This window comes from Canis aureus, chromosome 34 (genome assembly GCF_053574225.1).
Source record: "Canis aureus isolate CA01 chromosome 34, VMU_Caureus_v.1.0, whole genome shotgun sequence".
NCBI classification, from domain to species: domain Eukaryota; kingdom Metazoa; phylum Chordata; class Mammalia; order Carnivora; family Canidae; genus Canis; species Canis aureus.
In genome coordinates, this window is record NC_135644.1 from 26410133 (window position 1) to 26423911 (window position 13779).

Below are 13779 nucleotides of genomic sequence, written 5' to 3' on the forward strand. Positions count from 1 at the left end.
AGAATATGCTTTACAATTTTAGTCTTTAAAATATCATGAGTGAAGGGACAGCAAAGTCTTGGTTTCCATTGGCTGTTAGCAAGGCTAAAGTAAGATGTATAACCAGCCACCATCATGAACATTTTTGGTCTCATTACTGGCTCTATGGGCTCTCACCCTTGTTTTCTTAATTCTCATTCCACTTTTCCCTATGCTACTCTGCCCATGCATATTTTTGGATTCTATAACAGCTGTATAAAATGAATTCCAGGAAAAGGTAAGATATAAATAAATAGTATTCCAACCAGTCTCCTAAAGAGAGAATTATGTACCTAATGCAGAGCAAAAAGATTAAAGGAACAGGAAATACTAGTCCTTTTCACAATTCAAGTAACTTTCATAGGGACTGGAGGTAAACACATTTTAGAAGATGTTAAATATTCTCTGACAAAAGCATTTTGTGTTAGTGCTTTAAATCTATGAATAAAAGATCCAAAAGACCATATGGGAAGGGGAAGATCAAAAAGGATGTAGTACTACACAAAAATGAAACAAACAGTTCCCTCTGGTATCCTCATAAATTATACAGGAAGCATGATTTCTGTTTAAGCCCAGCCCATGACAGGTGTTCCAACCAGTAAAAGTAGAAGTCAGAATAGAAGGGTTTTCTAACATTTCAGTTGACATTTGAAAGAGTGAAAGCAAGTTAGATGACAATAGTAGAATGGCTAACTACAACACCAGGCTCTCTTCCCTAAGTACTCTGTCATAACTTAGGGTCCTAGTTAGGCAAAAGGTCAGTCTTGGAATAGATGGGCTATTGCAAATTGTATCTATGATCTAAAATTTGCTGTTTCTGTCGCTTATTTTCTTCCAAAGCCCCTCTAAAGGTGAAAAAACAGAAATGAAAATCATTTTTAAAGATTTAAAATAAAAAAAGAAAGAGTACACACAAATATACTCTCTTTAGAAATGTGTAAAACGGGATGGGACACCTGGGTGGCTCAGCGGTTGAGCACCTGCCCCTGGCTCAGGGTGGGATCTGCGGTCTCGGGATGGAGTTCCACATCAGGCTCCCTGCTGGGAGCCTGCTTCTCCCTCTGCCTATGTCTCTGCCTTTCTCTCTCTGTATCTTTCATGAATAAATAAATAAAAATCTTAAAAAAAAAAAAAAGAAATGTGTAAAACAATTTAAATCATGTATATTTTCTAAGAAGCTGGCACTGGTAGGGAGCAGGAAAAGGGTCCTGTTTTTTCTACTGGTTTTGCATGAGATTGAGCAGAGTGAACATGGGATAAAACCGTAGAGATCTGTAGTGAGATACACTGACTGGCATCCAAACCCCTTAAAATTTGTCATTATAAATAGCTTTGTTTATGATGCATACAATTTCATTTTTTTACTTTAGAATTTAAATGTTTTGAGAAGCCTATGTAAAAATTTACTTACAAGGAGTTTTAAGTTATTATAAGCCTCAATTTTTTTTTTATTAAACATGTACTCCGCTGATTACTTATCCTTTTTAGGCATTCAAAAGCAAAGGATTGGGCAGCCCGGGTGGCTCAGCAGTTCAGCGCCACCTTCAGCCCAGGGTGTGATCCTGGAGACCCAGGATCGAGTCCCAAGTCGGGCTCTCTGCATGGAGCCTGCTTCTCCCTCTGCCTGTGTCTCTGTCTCTCTCTGTCGCTCATGAATGAATAAATAAATAAAATATTAAAAAAAAAAAAGCAAATGATTTATTCACATACAATTCTTTATACTCATATAAAGACACTATCAAATTTGGCATATGTCTAAAGAATGCTATTTACTTTCTTTCCGTTGATTACCCAATATGTTTATTTAAAAATTTTTATAAACAGTAAAGTTTCTTTAATTTTCAAAAAAAAAATTATTCGTATTGTAAGTGTGGAAAGAAAGAGCATATCTCTTAAATCTCTTTGTTTTTTGAAAAAAATGGTGTTTCTCACTGTAACAGCATTTTCAGTTTTTAATTCACGGACAAGCACCATAAATCGCTGTTTTAGTGCTGAAGGAAGAATGAATTCACATGTGGGATAGAGTACAGAGCGAGGATCAGCAATAATTGTTCTGGAAAAAGAATGGACACAAGGATACAGTCAACATTTGGCATAGCATATGTTACGTGTCTATGTAGTAAGACCTATGGAACTTAGGAAAATGGTTCTAGGATGCTTTAAAATCTTCTGGAAGCTCTCATGGATCCCCAGTTTGTCACACATCTATCCCCTCTCTTACCCTCGTTTCCTTCTCTTTTATCCCCCACACATCAGTGCACAGGGTTTCCAAACTACCAAATTAGGGGAATGAAAAAGAAAAAAGCCTATTAGAACAAATGGAAGCAATGACTATCATGATAATGGAGGGTCAGGGTAAAGCTCTTAAAACAGTATTCTGGATATGGAATGTTCCATACACAATGTTCAGTGGCTGAATAAGCACCCTCATGGCAAAGAGACAGGGCAAGTATGTGGGCAAGACTGTGTTAAATTCCTAGCTTTAATGGCCAGCATTTTCCTTTTGAGAGCTATGAATGAAAAGAATAACAATGGTTGGCAACATGACAGAAGAAGTGGTTGATCAGCTTTATCTTTCTTTTTCCCTTTTACTCCTCCTTCCCATGCATTGCCATAGTGAGCCAACATTATTGATGGAAACAGCGGCATGAAGTGTGTGGAGCGCTCTATAGATTCACAGTCTATGCAACTTAAATAGTCTTTATTTAAACAATTAAAGAGAACATCCACCACTCAGATAAGATGTAGAATCATCCCAATTTTATAAAAAGGAAACAAATTTTAAACATAATTTCAGTCAGAAAATAAAGAGCTGAATCACTTAGCATTTAAAAAACTTTTTGTTATACAATATTTAAAACACACATATGTAAAAAAAGAGAACAGTATATTAAATCCCTTATGTATTCATTACGCAGCTTCAACAAGAAAAGGAACATGTAGTCACATTTATTTCATCTATACCTTCACTTACTACGTTCTCTGGATTACTAGATTATATCGAAGCAAGGCTCAGACATCTTATCACTTCAGTAATAAGATGTACCTCTAAATATAGAAACTTTAAAAAGATCAGAATCACAATAACAGTAGCATACCTAAAATATTAGAAGTAAAATTCTTTTTTTTTCCCTTTAGATTTTATTTATTTGAGAGACGAGAATGTGAGAAACAGCAAAAGACAGCATGAGCTGGGGGAGAGGCAGGTGGAGAGAAACAGGCTCCCCACTGAGCAGGGAGGGAGCCCAAAATGGGGCTGGATTCCAGGACCCTGGAGCCAAAGGCAGATGCTTAACTGACTGAGCCACTCAGGTGCCCCTAAAAGTAAAATGCTTAATATCAACAACAAATATCTAGTCAGTGTTCAAATTCCCTATTTCAATGTTTAAAAACAGATGGTTTGTTTGAGTCTAACCAAATCAAGGTCCACTTGCTGTATCTGGTTACTAGTCTCTAAACATCTCTCTTAATGATGTTAATGATGTCTAGTTTCATCTTCCCTCTCTCTTAATTTTTTTCCTCCCTGTTTGAAATTATTTCATTTGCCCAACAGACTGGATCTGACTAATGCATCAGCACACTGTCATTTAACATGTTCCTTTGGCTTCGTATTTCCTATGACTTGGTATTTATATCTAGATGACTAGCAATTCCTGGGCAAGAATTCGTCACAAGTGACATCATGTACATCCACTGCATCACATCAGGATAATATAAATTTTGACCGTCTCTTGTTTTGCAGTATTTTTTTTTAAAGACTTTATTTATTTCTTCATGAGAGATACAGAGAGAGAGAGAGAGAGAGAGAGAGAAGCAGAGATACAGGCAGAGGCAGAAGCAGGCTCCATGCAGGGAGCCTGATGTGGGACTCGATCTCGGGACTCCAGGATCACGCCCTGGGCCAAAGGCAGGCACTAAACTGCTGAGCCACCCAGGGATCCCCTCTTGATTTGCAGTATTAACATAAGATAGATCGATGGGTTCAGATGCCTTCAGCCTGATGCATTTAGTGTAAGGTTTCCCATCATCTCTTCAGCTAATGATTTTAGCTGCTGTTGATGATTACTTATCTAGATACATTAATTATTTCATTGGTGGTTGCAAAATTCACTCATATTTTAACTTCTAGACATATGTACTACTGTCAATAATATAATTTCTACCTATGTATTTGTATTTATGTTCATAGAAATATAGCACTGCTTTACTCACTATTTACAAGTAAGTTTTTACTGGGAAGTACTTTGTAAATGCCACTGAGAAAATAGATATAGATCTATGCTTTGTCCTTCCTAAGCACTTGGGTTCTTGTATTATGGTTGATAATTTCATTTGAATTTCCTCTGTGGCTCAAATAACTCCAGTATTGATACTATAAGAAAGGTGGGGGTAGATCAACCTTTAACTGACTTGTTCTCAAGCAGAAACAACACATCACAGGGCCTTAGAATAACTGTTACTTGTTCTTTTGCAATAAAGAAAAAGCTAAAAGAAATAAACACACTCATATAACCTAAAGACATTCCTCCTTGGATAAGGTCTATTAATGCATACCAAATGTTATATCTAAACTCCATGACAGTGGTTAAAATGCATGATTATTTAATATAATTTTTTTTTAGCTGTGAAAATATAGCCGACAGGCTTTTTTCCTCTCCAGTTTTAGAGTGTTTTCCCCCCTATTTAATAGTGGAGAAACAATAGAAAAATCCATGCAACAAACAAATTAGACTGATTTGTTATTAAGTAGATTGTGAAGCCTCAGGGAGGAAAGCCATAATAAAAATTCCGTCACTACAAAGTCTGGCAAACTTGTCGGGTGCCTCCCCTCCCCACCCTGGCAGACAAGCCATGTTCATTTTTAGGGCAAGCTGATTAACTGCTGAAAATGCACTAATGGATGGCACTCACTTTTAGGTAGCTAATCATATTTTCTATTTTCTTTTCCATACATCATTGGTTTAGACCTAGATAAAGTAGCAGTTCTCTGAAGGGTTAAAGAAACATCTCATTATATTTTCATCAGCCTTTCCACTCCATGTCCTTAACCTACCAAATGGTAATGAGAATGTGAACTTAATACTAACTTCCTTTTATTTCATCATGGAGATTAAAATGATTAGATGAAGAAATGGTAAACTTTCCCCCTAAAATAATGAACTTCAGAAAGTACATTAGTGGGAAATATATTTTTCAAGACTGTTTTCTAGAATTTTTGAATTAATGTCTACATGATTTCTTTAAAAATGTTTGTGATCAACCAAGAATAATATAAATAGAAGCCACAGCAGTTTCCATAAAGGAGAGGCAAAATAGTGGTAGTGGAGATGGAGCTAGTGGCTAGGGGTTTTAGAATTGTCTTTGTATGTTAAACACCATTTTATATAGGTTGTGTCTATTTAGATTGGTATAGTGGATATAAGTGGGAGGCTTAAGTCTTCTCAAACCATTTATTGACATCCCACTGGAAAAACCAATAGAATATACTATCTTTAGGGGACAATATCATCCTAATGATAAATTCAGATGTACAGTAATGAGTAAATCAAAGCAAATTAAACACACAACACCAACAAGGAAATACTGTTTAACAGTTAAGAAGATAATGGGTATAAAACATCTGTTAGCACAGGTTTCTATTATGGATTAGGTCCTCAATACTATAAAGTATTTTAAGCTAAGGATATGACAATCCACGACACAGGTAAAGTCTTCTGGCACAGAGCTAGGACAGTATAATCTGATCACCATGGAGCTCTTCATAAAATTAGAAATAATAAAATATAAACATATATTTTAGGCTGCTACTAAGCATATTTGTCATATTATGTTAGTTACAAAATGGTCCCTTCTGCTAGACTGGAAATTTCCAGGCTTTAATATCTTTGTATCTCTACAATATAGCAAAGGTATACGTATTTACTGAGTGGGTTTAGAGAAGACAGCATAAATATTTGCAAAAAATATATAAATAAATGCAAAATCACAAAAGGAAATTTGGAAATAGAAAGTAATGTTAGTATTATGCTTGGGCTTTTACCTTCCCTCAACTGCAGATCTGGAAATTAGGTATCTATTACTATATATAATATATACAGGTTGTATCTTCTATGTACTTGTAATGATACTAAAGAACTTGTATTCTAAAAATGGATTAACATTGTGTACTTTTAGTGCTACAATACACCATGACCTGTGTTATTTTAACATATACATCCCAGAGCTATTTCAGTGCAAAAAAACTAATGATAGAACCAAAGACAATAAGCCAAATTACTCATTAAAGAGTGGGCAAAGAGGGGTGCCTGGGTGGCTCAGTTGGTTAAGTGTCCGACTCTTGATTTTGACTCAGGTCATGATCTCAGAGTTGTGGGATCGAGTCCCCTGCTGGGCTCCACACTCGGTGCAGAGTCTGCTTGTCCCTCTCCCTCTGATCCCTTCACTTTACTTCACTGCTCTCTCTCTCAAAGAAAGGAAGAAAGAAAATCTTAAAAAAAAAAAAGGGCAAAGAATATGAATAAGAGGAAGCTCAAATGGATCATAAAGACACAAAAATATTCAAACACATTAGTCATCAAGAAAATGTAACATAAAATGAGATAACATTAGATTGGCATAAAGAGCCTGCATAATCTTAAATGTTGGCAAAAAAAAAAAGACGAAGAGAGAGAGGGGGAGACAGACAGACACCCCCCCACACACACACCCTGGAACTTTTCCACATACTGCTTGAGAGGGTACAATTGTTGAGATACTTCAGGAAACAATTCAGGAAGATCTAGAAATATTGAAATATTTATTATGACCCAAATATTCAACTTATAATGATGTATTTTCCATAATCTTGTATGTATAAACCAAGATAGAGGTTCAAAAATGGTTACAACTGCATTATTTATAGTGTTGAAAAGTGGAAGTAAAATGTTTTTCAATAAGGAAATGGCCAAACAATTGATTATTCTATGAAATATATATAACAGCAGCTAAAAACATAAACTAGATCTACACACATCAACATGGATAGATTTTAAATACAGAGTAGAAAAATACTCTGTATTTTTGTGCACAATGATATACACACTATACCATTTTGTGTAGGTTAAAAAAGGAACACAAAATATTGGCCAAGGATGAATAATGATATAAAAGTACACAAAGTAAACTAAACTATATACTTGTGGTCAGCTATTGGGAAGACAGAATGGGAGCAAGGAGGGCTTGCATTATAAAGATATTTTAAATAAAAGCCAATATGATGAATTATCAACAATATTCAGTTATGGGATATAAGTACTTGAGCTTTTGTTATATTATTCTTTGTGCTTAGTATTTCCAACATTTCTTAAAGATTAAAAAATGCAGATAAAACCCAAAATGACAGTAAATAGAAGATACGTGATTAAAGGAATTATTAATTCTTATGAAACAGTAAAGGTAATTTTTTTTTCAGGAAGCATCTTGAAATATATGATATGGTCTATTTAAATTACTTTGTAATTCATCAATATATACACATAGTTAAAAAAACCTAATGACTAAGAGTGGGGGCTGGTAATGTAATTTCTGTATTGACTGAGTAATTTATTGCTGTTACATATCTTGAGAATAGTAATTATAGAATGTGAACTATGAAAAATTACAGAAAATGAAATACTGTTATTTTAATTAAAATGGTGCTTTAAAAGACAATTAAATAATGGCATGATACATATATTTTAGAAGCAGAGGCCTCTGAATTTTAAAAAGCATTTTCCTCTTCATTAATTAGGAAAATTATTATAGTTGGGCTGCCTCCATATTTAACCAAATACATTGAAATAGTCTTAAGATAATATGAAACTGATGCAAACTATAAACTTGATCTCTTTTTGTGGTTCCTTCTAACGATATCATGCAATTAACATTTTTAAATGTTCAGTCTAAGAAATAGGCAATTCATTTTGAAATATTTGCTATGATTAACACATTTTATTGTATAATGTTCTATATCCATAAAGACTATTACTTATGACAACTATTTGTCTTAAATCCACATTCTCGATGGTAACATTCTTAGGTTAAAATAGGTTAGTTTAATGTAATATTGGTTGAATTACCTTGGGCTCACATGCCCTGCAGAAGACCTAGTTAGACAAGTTTAATTCAAATCAGCAGAAACACTTGCCACTTGGATTTGTATGTCCCAGATGAAATTGGCTTGTGACTGGAATGGCAATGAGAAGCAGTAATTAAAATGCCTTCTGGAAGAACTGTGCTTAAGTAAACTGCTCAAGATAAATGACTTCTGTAGAGCTGCAGGTCAGACATAGACTCATTTATATATCTTTCAGATGTGGTACTGTGTTTACAATAGGAGTGCATCATAAAAATTCAGTGTTACTAAATTTGCTCGTAAGAGCATCCATTTAATAAATATTCACTGCACAGATCCTCAAGAGAGTTTCTGATAATTACATTCAAATATCAAATAATTTATTCCTCATTTGATCTCCATTAGAAATGATATCTGAGAACTTTTATTTGTTTGACCATTAAGAGAGACACTAGTGACCAAAGGGCAATACTTAGGAATGGAAATCGGTGAACTATATTCCGACGAGTATTACAGGACTCCCAAATAGCTTTAGCTACTAGGTACTGAAAGTAACTGAACGCAGACCAGTAGCTCTGAGTAGCTCAGCAGGATACAGAGATTTACCATAACAGAAAGCAGAGGAAAAAGGAAAGAAGGCAAGTTCTTGGGGGGAGTAGGAGGATGGGTGAAGAGGCTAAGGAAAACTTCTATCACTCCCTGTGTCTCTCCATGACCCCCAGACTAAGAACACCTAAAGCAAACCTCCTGGGATCTTATCCTCTTGATACCTGACACATAGCATTGTTTACAATAGTTAAAAAGTAGAAATAGCCCTAATGTCTATAAGATGTTTGTTTATTATGAATAAATAAAAGTTGGTTTATCCATACAATGGAATAATTATTTGGAAATAAAAAGGAATGAAGAACAGATACATGCTTGTAACATGGGTAAACCCTAAAAACATGCTCAGTGAAAGAAGCCAAGTTACAAAAGGCCATAGATTGTCTGATACCGTATGTAGAAAATGTCCAAAGGATCAATCCACAGAGACAGAAAGGAGACAAACAGTTTCCACGGGCTGTGGAGAGGGGAGAATGGTAAAGGAGTGCTACTGGGTAGAGGGCTTCTTTTTTAGGGTGACAAAAATGGCCTGACATGGAACAGAGTAAGAGCTGAACAATGCTGTGAATACACTAAAAATACTGAACTGTACACTTTAAAAGTATGCATTTTATGGTATGTGAAATATATCTCAATAAAACTATTATTTTAAAATTTGGGTTTTGTCTGGTGAGAGCTCTGGAGGTCAAATGGACAGAACTTTATCAAGCATCTTCCTAAGTGGTACATTAAATAAGTAATAAACTGTCAAGGCATAAACATTCCATCTTTCCAAAGACTTCATTTTTTAAAAATGTATCATTTGAGGAGGTTTATTTCACAATGACTTAAAAATATTCACTGAAGAAAAGACCTGAACCATGAAAAAGCCTTTTCTGCTACTGTCAGCCTAAAATATTTTTAGAATTTTTAATAGTATCAATGGAAGCCTGATGGGCACTAGCAGATGACCCTATAAAGTGTAAAAAAAATATGTGAATGGCAGTGGGGAATAAAATCTTTTCATTAAAAAATAACACAGTTCTTTTCTTAAGTGGCGATAAGAAGACTATTTGTCAAGATTGTATGACCTTTTTGAAACCATAAAGAATTCTATTTTAGCAGGGCTTCAAACTAACTGAAAGGGAGCGATAATCTTGGGAAGAGTGTAAAGTTATTTAATTTCAATATTGTCACCCATTTTCCCCCTTATTCAGCTGATATGGACAGAATTCTTCTCAGTCTAGACTAACTTCCAACATCAGTAGTAGTCAGTTAAAGGACAGGCAATGTGAAGGGACCAACTGTTTCCAAATGCAGACAATGTACACAAATTAAAATGAAAACTTAAAATTGTATTTTGATTCCAAAAGTTGCCATTAATTAATGTTTCCTACAAATACTAAAAGTTCCATTTTTTAAGAATCTTTTTTTTTTATTTCAACGTACATGAAAACTTAGTGTTTCCTCTTAATAAGTGGAGAAACTATGATTTACAAGATAAAATTTGTAGAACCAATTTATGTGCCCTGAAGAAGTAAGCTTTTTCTTTCACCATCTACAACTTGTCTAGAAACTTTGTTTCTGGGCAATGAATGGCAAGATTCCAAATCTGCAACCAGGGATAATTTTGAAATTCTGTATAATAGAATCTCAGAAATAGTTTCATTAAGTTGAAGATGATCATATTTTCATTTACTGACTTTTCAATTCAAATTACATTTTCTTCTCCTTCCAAGTTTTTTTACCCACCAAGTTGCACTACTTGTAATTTCTCTGCTTACGTGAAACGCAGGCCACACCTTGTACACTTGAAGGCTGATCTGCCCTGTAGTATTTCCTCTGGCCAAGTCTTCCACCCACACTGTGCTGTTTGCCACTGGGAGGCTGTAATGATCTCCAACCACTGCTGAATTAGCATCCCTAGGTCACTGGTTCAGCCTCAAACTTTTTGTCCCGTTGGGAATTCCTCAGGCAAGTGGGAGCCATTAAAAGTTAGGTCTGGCATGTCAAAGTGGGACTTTAGGAACAAGACAAAAGGTTAGCCAGGGGGAATTACCTCAAACTTAAAAAAATAAATTGAAGAGAACGAAACATAAAAGTGATTGCCTCTTTTGTGGGGTTAGTGGAAATGTTCTATGTGGTGGTGGTTATATAACCACATGCCAAAAATCTCAAAAATCAGAAAACTGTATGTGACAAAGGGTGAATTTTACTGTAAGTAAACTACACTTCAGTAAGTGTGACTTGAAAACAAAATGGTTATCTCTGAATGGTAGAATTATGGGTTTTTCTCTTTATACTTATTTGAATTTTACAAATTGTCTAAAATGAGCATTATTTAACTCCACAGTCAGTAAAAAACAAAACAAAACCCAGACCCCAAAACAGAGGAAGAATTCAGCTGTGGCCACCCCTGCCCATTCCTTTGCCCTTGGGAGTGGAGGTGGGCAGGGGAAATCTCAGGGTGAGGAGCTGGGCCCCTCACAGTGGGCTACAGGGACTGTCTACTGTCACCCTATCGCTTGAAATCTAACCTAGACTAATGTCAGAAAGAAACCCCACTGATGATGTTGCAATGAGAAAAAGAATAAAGTCCATGCTCATCAGATTTGGATTTGAAGGATGTTGCTTAGCCCATGGGAGGCAAGAGATTTAAAGGGCAAATGTCCCTCTGAGTTAACTGTGCTGAGATTCTCCTGAGATGAGCTGTACACACCTTAGCATCGCATGAGGGCCAGGTCCCTTGGTTAAGACATGCATGCCAAGTAGTTGCACAGTGACCTGTAATACAGGACACCTCACGTCTCAGCACCCGTTGTTACCCATGACCATAATAAAAAGCATGGCAGACAGAAACAGTCATCACGGCACACTGCCTGCTTGAAGGACCTGAAATTAGCCCACCCATGTATATACGCTAAATCTATATACTCAGAGCCAAAATGGCTCCCTTACTTTTAGCAAATGTCATGGAATGTTAGCAACATACATTTTTATACTATTTTAACCTTGGTCTCATCTTATGGTTCTAATCATTATCTTCCATTTGCTCTAATTTCCTCACTCTGTTTTTGATTTTTGTATTTTAAGAAATATTTCAAATAATTTTGGAATGAAGCAAAATATTAAATACATAGATAACTATAAGTATACTCCAAACAAATGAAGAAAAGTAGTATCTTCTGTTCTCTATTAACTGATCCCACAGCCTACTTTAAATGAAGTGAATATTAAGTACATAAAAGAAGTATATTTAGTATTAATAGAGAAAAGTTATAAGTTCCTTATTAAGTATTTCCATAGCCTACCTTCGATGAGGGGAAACATTAAATACATAGATAAACTTCTCTATTAACTAATCTCATAACTCACCTTCAGGTTTTTCAAAGTTATAATGATTATTTTTGGCTTGACATTTCATCTTAGGATATTAGCACCATCAACTGTAGATTAAGGATCATTATATGTTGATATTGCTTGGGTTATTAGTGCTTTTTTGTAGTAAATAAAGCAAATGAGAAATCAAATCAGAAATGGGGTTTTTATTAACCTTGTTTAGAACCAGAGTTCCAAAGAGGCATTAATAGAAAAACTAAGCAATTACTTTAATCATTAAGATTTTAAAATGATTTTTAATGATTTTTGCTTTTAAGTTCTCAACAAGGCATATGGCAAACAAATTGCCAATGGCAACTGTTCACATTTGAGGACACTTTCTAAATAAAAAGCAGAGGCTTAGTTTCTCCACCTAGAAATGAAGAACAACATCTCATGGCATGGGTTAAAAATTCACCTATGGGGCAGCCTGGGTGGCTCAGCAGTTTAGCGCCGCCTTCAGCCCAGGGCCTGATCCTGGAGACCTGGGATCGAGTCCCACGTCGGGCGCCCCACATGGAGCCTGCTTCTCCCTCTGCCTGTGTCTCTGCCTCCCTCCCTCTCTCTCTCTCTCTGTCTCTCTCTCAATCTCTGTCTCATGAATAAATAAAATCTTAAAAAAAAATAATAAAATGAATAAAAATTCACCTATGGTACTACCAGTGTGAGGGAACCAAACTGCTCAGTTTTAGAGGCACTCCTTTGGGAGAGGGCTCTATGGTATATTATTCAGCACAATATAAGAATCATTTATTAAATAGGACCTCATGCCACAGCCTCCTTCTTATTCACGGGGTAAGGCCAATAAAAGCAAATGCTTTGAACAACAGAAAAAGTAAATAAAAATGTACTTTTCATCTCCTTTTGGGTTTTTATAATGTCATCATTGGATGAGGAAACCTAAGAAAACCTTACAGATCACCTTACCAACTCGGACACAGGGTCTAAATAAAACAATATGAGAGATAACTAGTTATCAAATCCCCGTTTTGCTAACTAAACTCAATTCATGTAAGAATGACCTGAATCCAAAGGAAGTTTCATTCATGGAGCTTCAAGAATTCTGTCATAAGCAGTAGTCCTGCTTTTAATTTCCTTTGAGCAAATCAGAAATGGCTGACAGGAAAGAGGGCTTGGGAATGAGAGTTAATTTCTGTTTTTCCTTATCTTTAGATTCTTGTTCTAAGACTGACAATTGGTGGGGACTAGAAGACACAAGAAGGATCTCTCAAGTGACAAAAACCTATGCTCCCTCTTCACTAACACTGTTATCTAATGGGCTTCTTGCTAGTGTGTAAAACCTGGTGGTCACAGAACAAAGTAACTGTGTCAATAGTCTTCTTGAGGTCCACTGAGAAGCACACTGAAAGAGAACAGATACGGAGAAAGGGCAGACAGATATCCAAAGATGCCAAATAGAAAACCTCATGGTGAAGCATTCTTATTTGATGAGCTTAAAACACACGAGACTTCATTGAAGTTCATTATTCATTCGATGAGTATTTGTCTGGGTGCCTGCCTGCTGAGCACCAGGCACTGTGCCAGGGCTGTGGGGATGAGGTGGGCCTTACCATCTCCTGGGAGAGCTGACAAATGCATGAACAGTTTTGAGTTCAGATGAAGAGAAATGACCTTCCCAGAGAAACTAGGGAAAGGCTGTGAGGAAGTGTTAACATTATGTTGGGGGCATTGAGAATACATGAGAA

At 35.8% G+C, this 13779-nt stretch overlaps 1 protein-coding gene and 1 long non-coding RNA gene across 18 annotated transcripts in view; one reads left to right on the forward strand and one right to left on the reverse strand.

Moving 5' to 3' along the window:
* PKP4 (plakophilin 4) overlaps positions 1-13779 on the reverse strand; it is a 233909-nt gene that overhangs the window by 88314 nt on the left and 131816 nt on the right. The window contains exon 4 of one of the 16 annotated variants that reach the window (XM_077883085.1): positions 8115-8221. The exons of the other annotated variants lie outside the window; for them this stretch is intronic. The gene's annotated coding sequence lies outside the window, so the exon portion shown is untranslated. The remainder of the gene's footprint in view (positions 1-8114; positions 8222-13779) is intronic. 16 annotated transcript variants of the gene reach the window in all.
* Positions 1-13779, forward strand: part of LOC144304580 (uncharacterized) — a 46305-nt gene that overhangs the window by 26930 nt on the left and 5596 nt on the right. Inside the window, exon 5 of one of the 2 annotated variants that reach the window (XR_013371514.1) lies at positions 1507-1712. The exons of the other annotated variant lie outside the window; for it this stretch is intronic. This is a non-coding gene — a long non-coding RNA (uncharacterized LOC144304580). Of the gene's footprint in view, positions 1-1506; positions 1713-13779 lie in introns of those variants that run through there. 2 annotated transcript variants of the gene reach the window in all.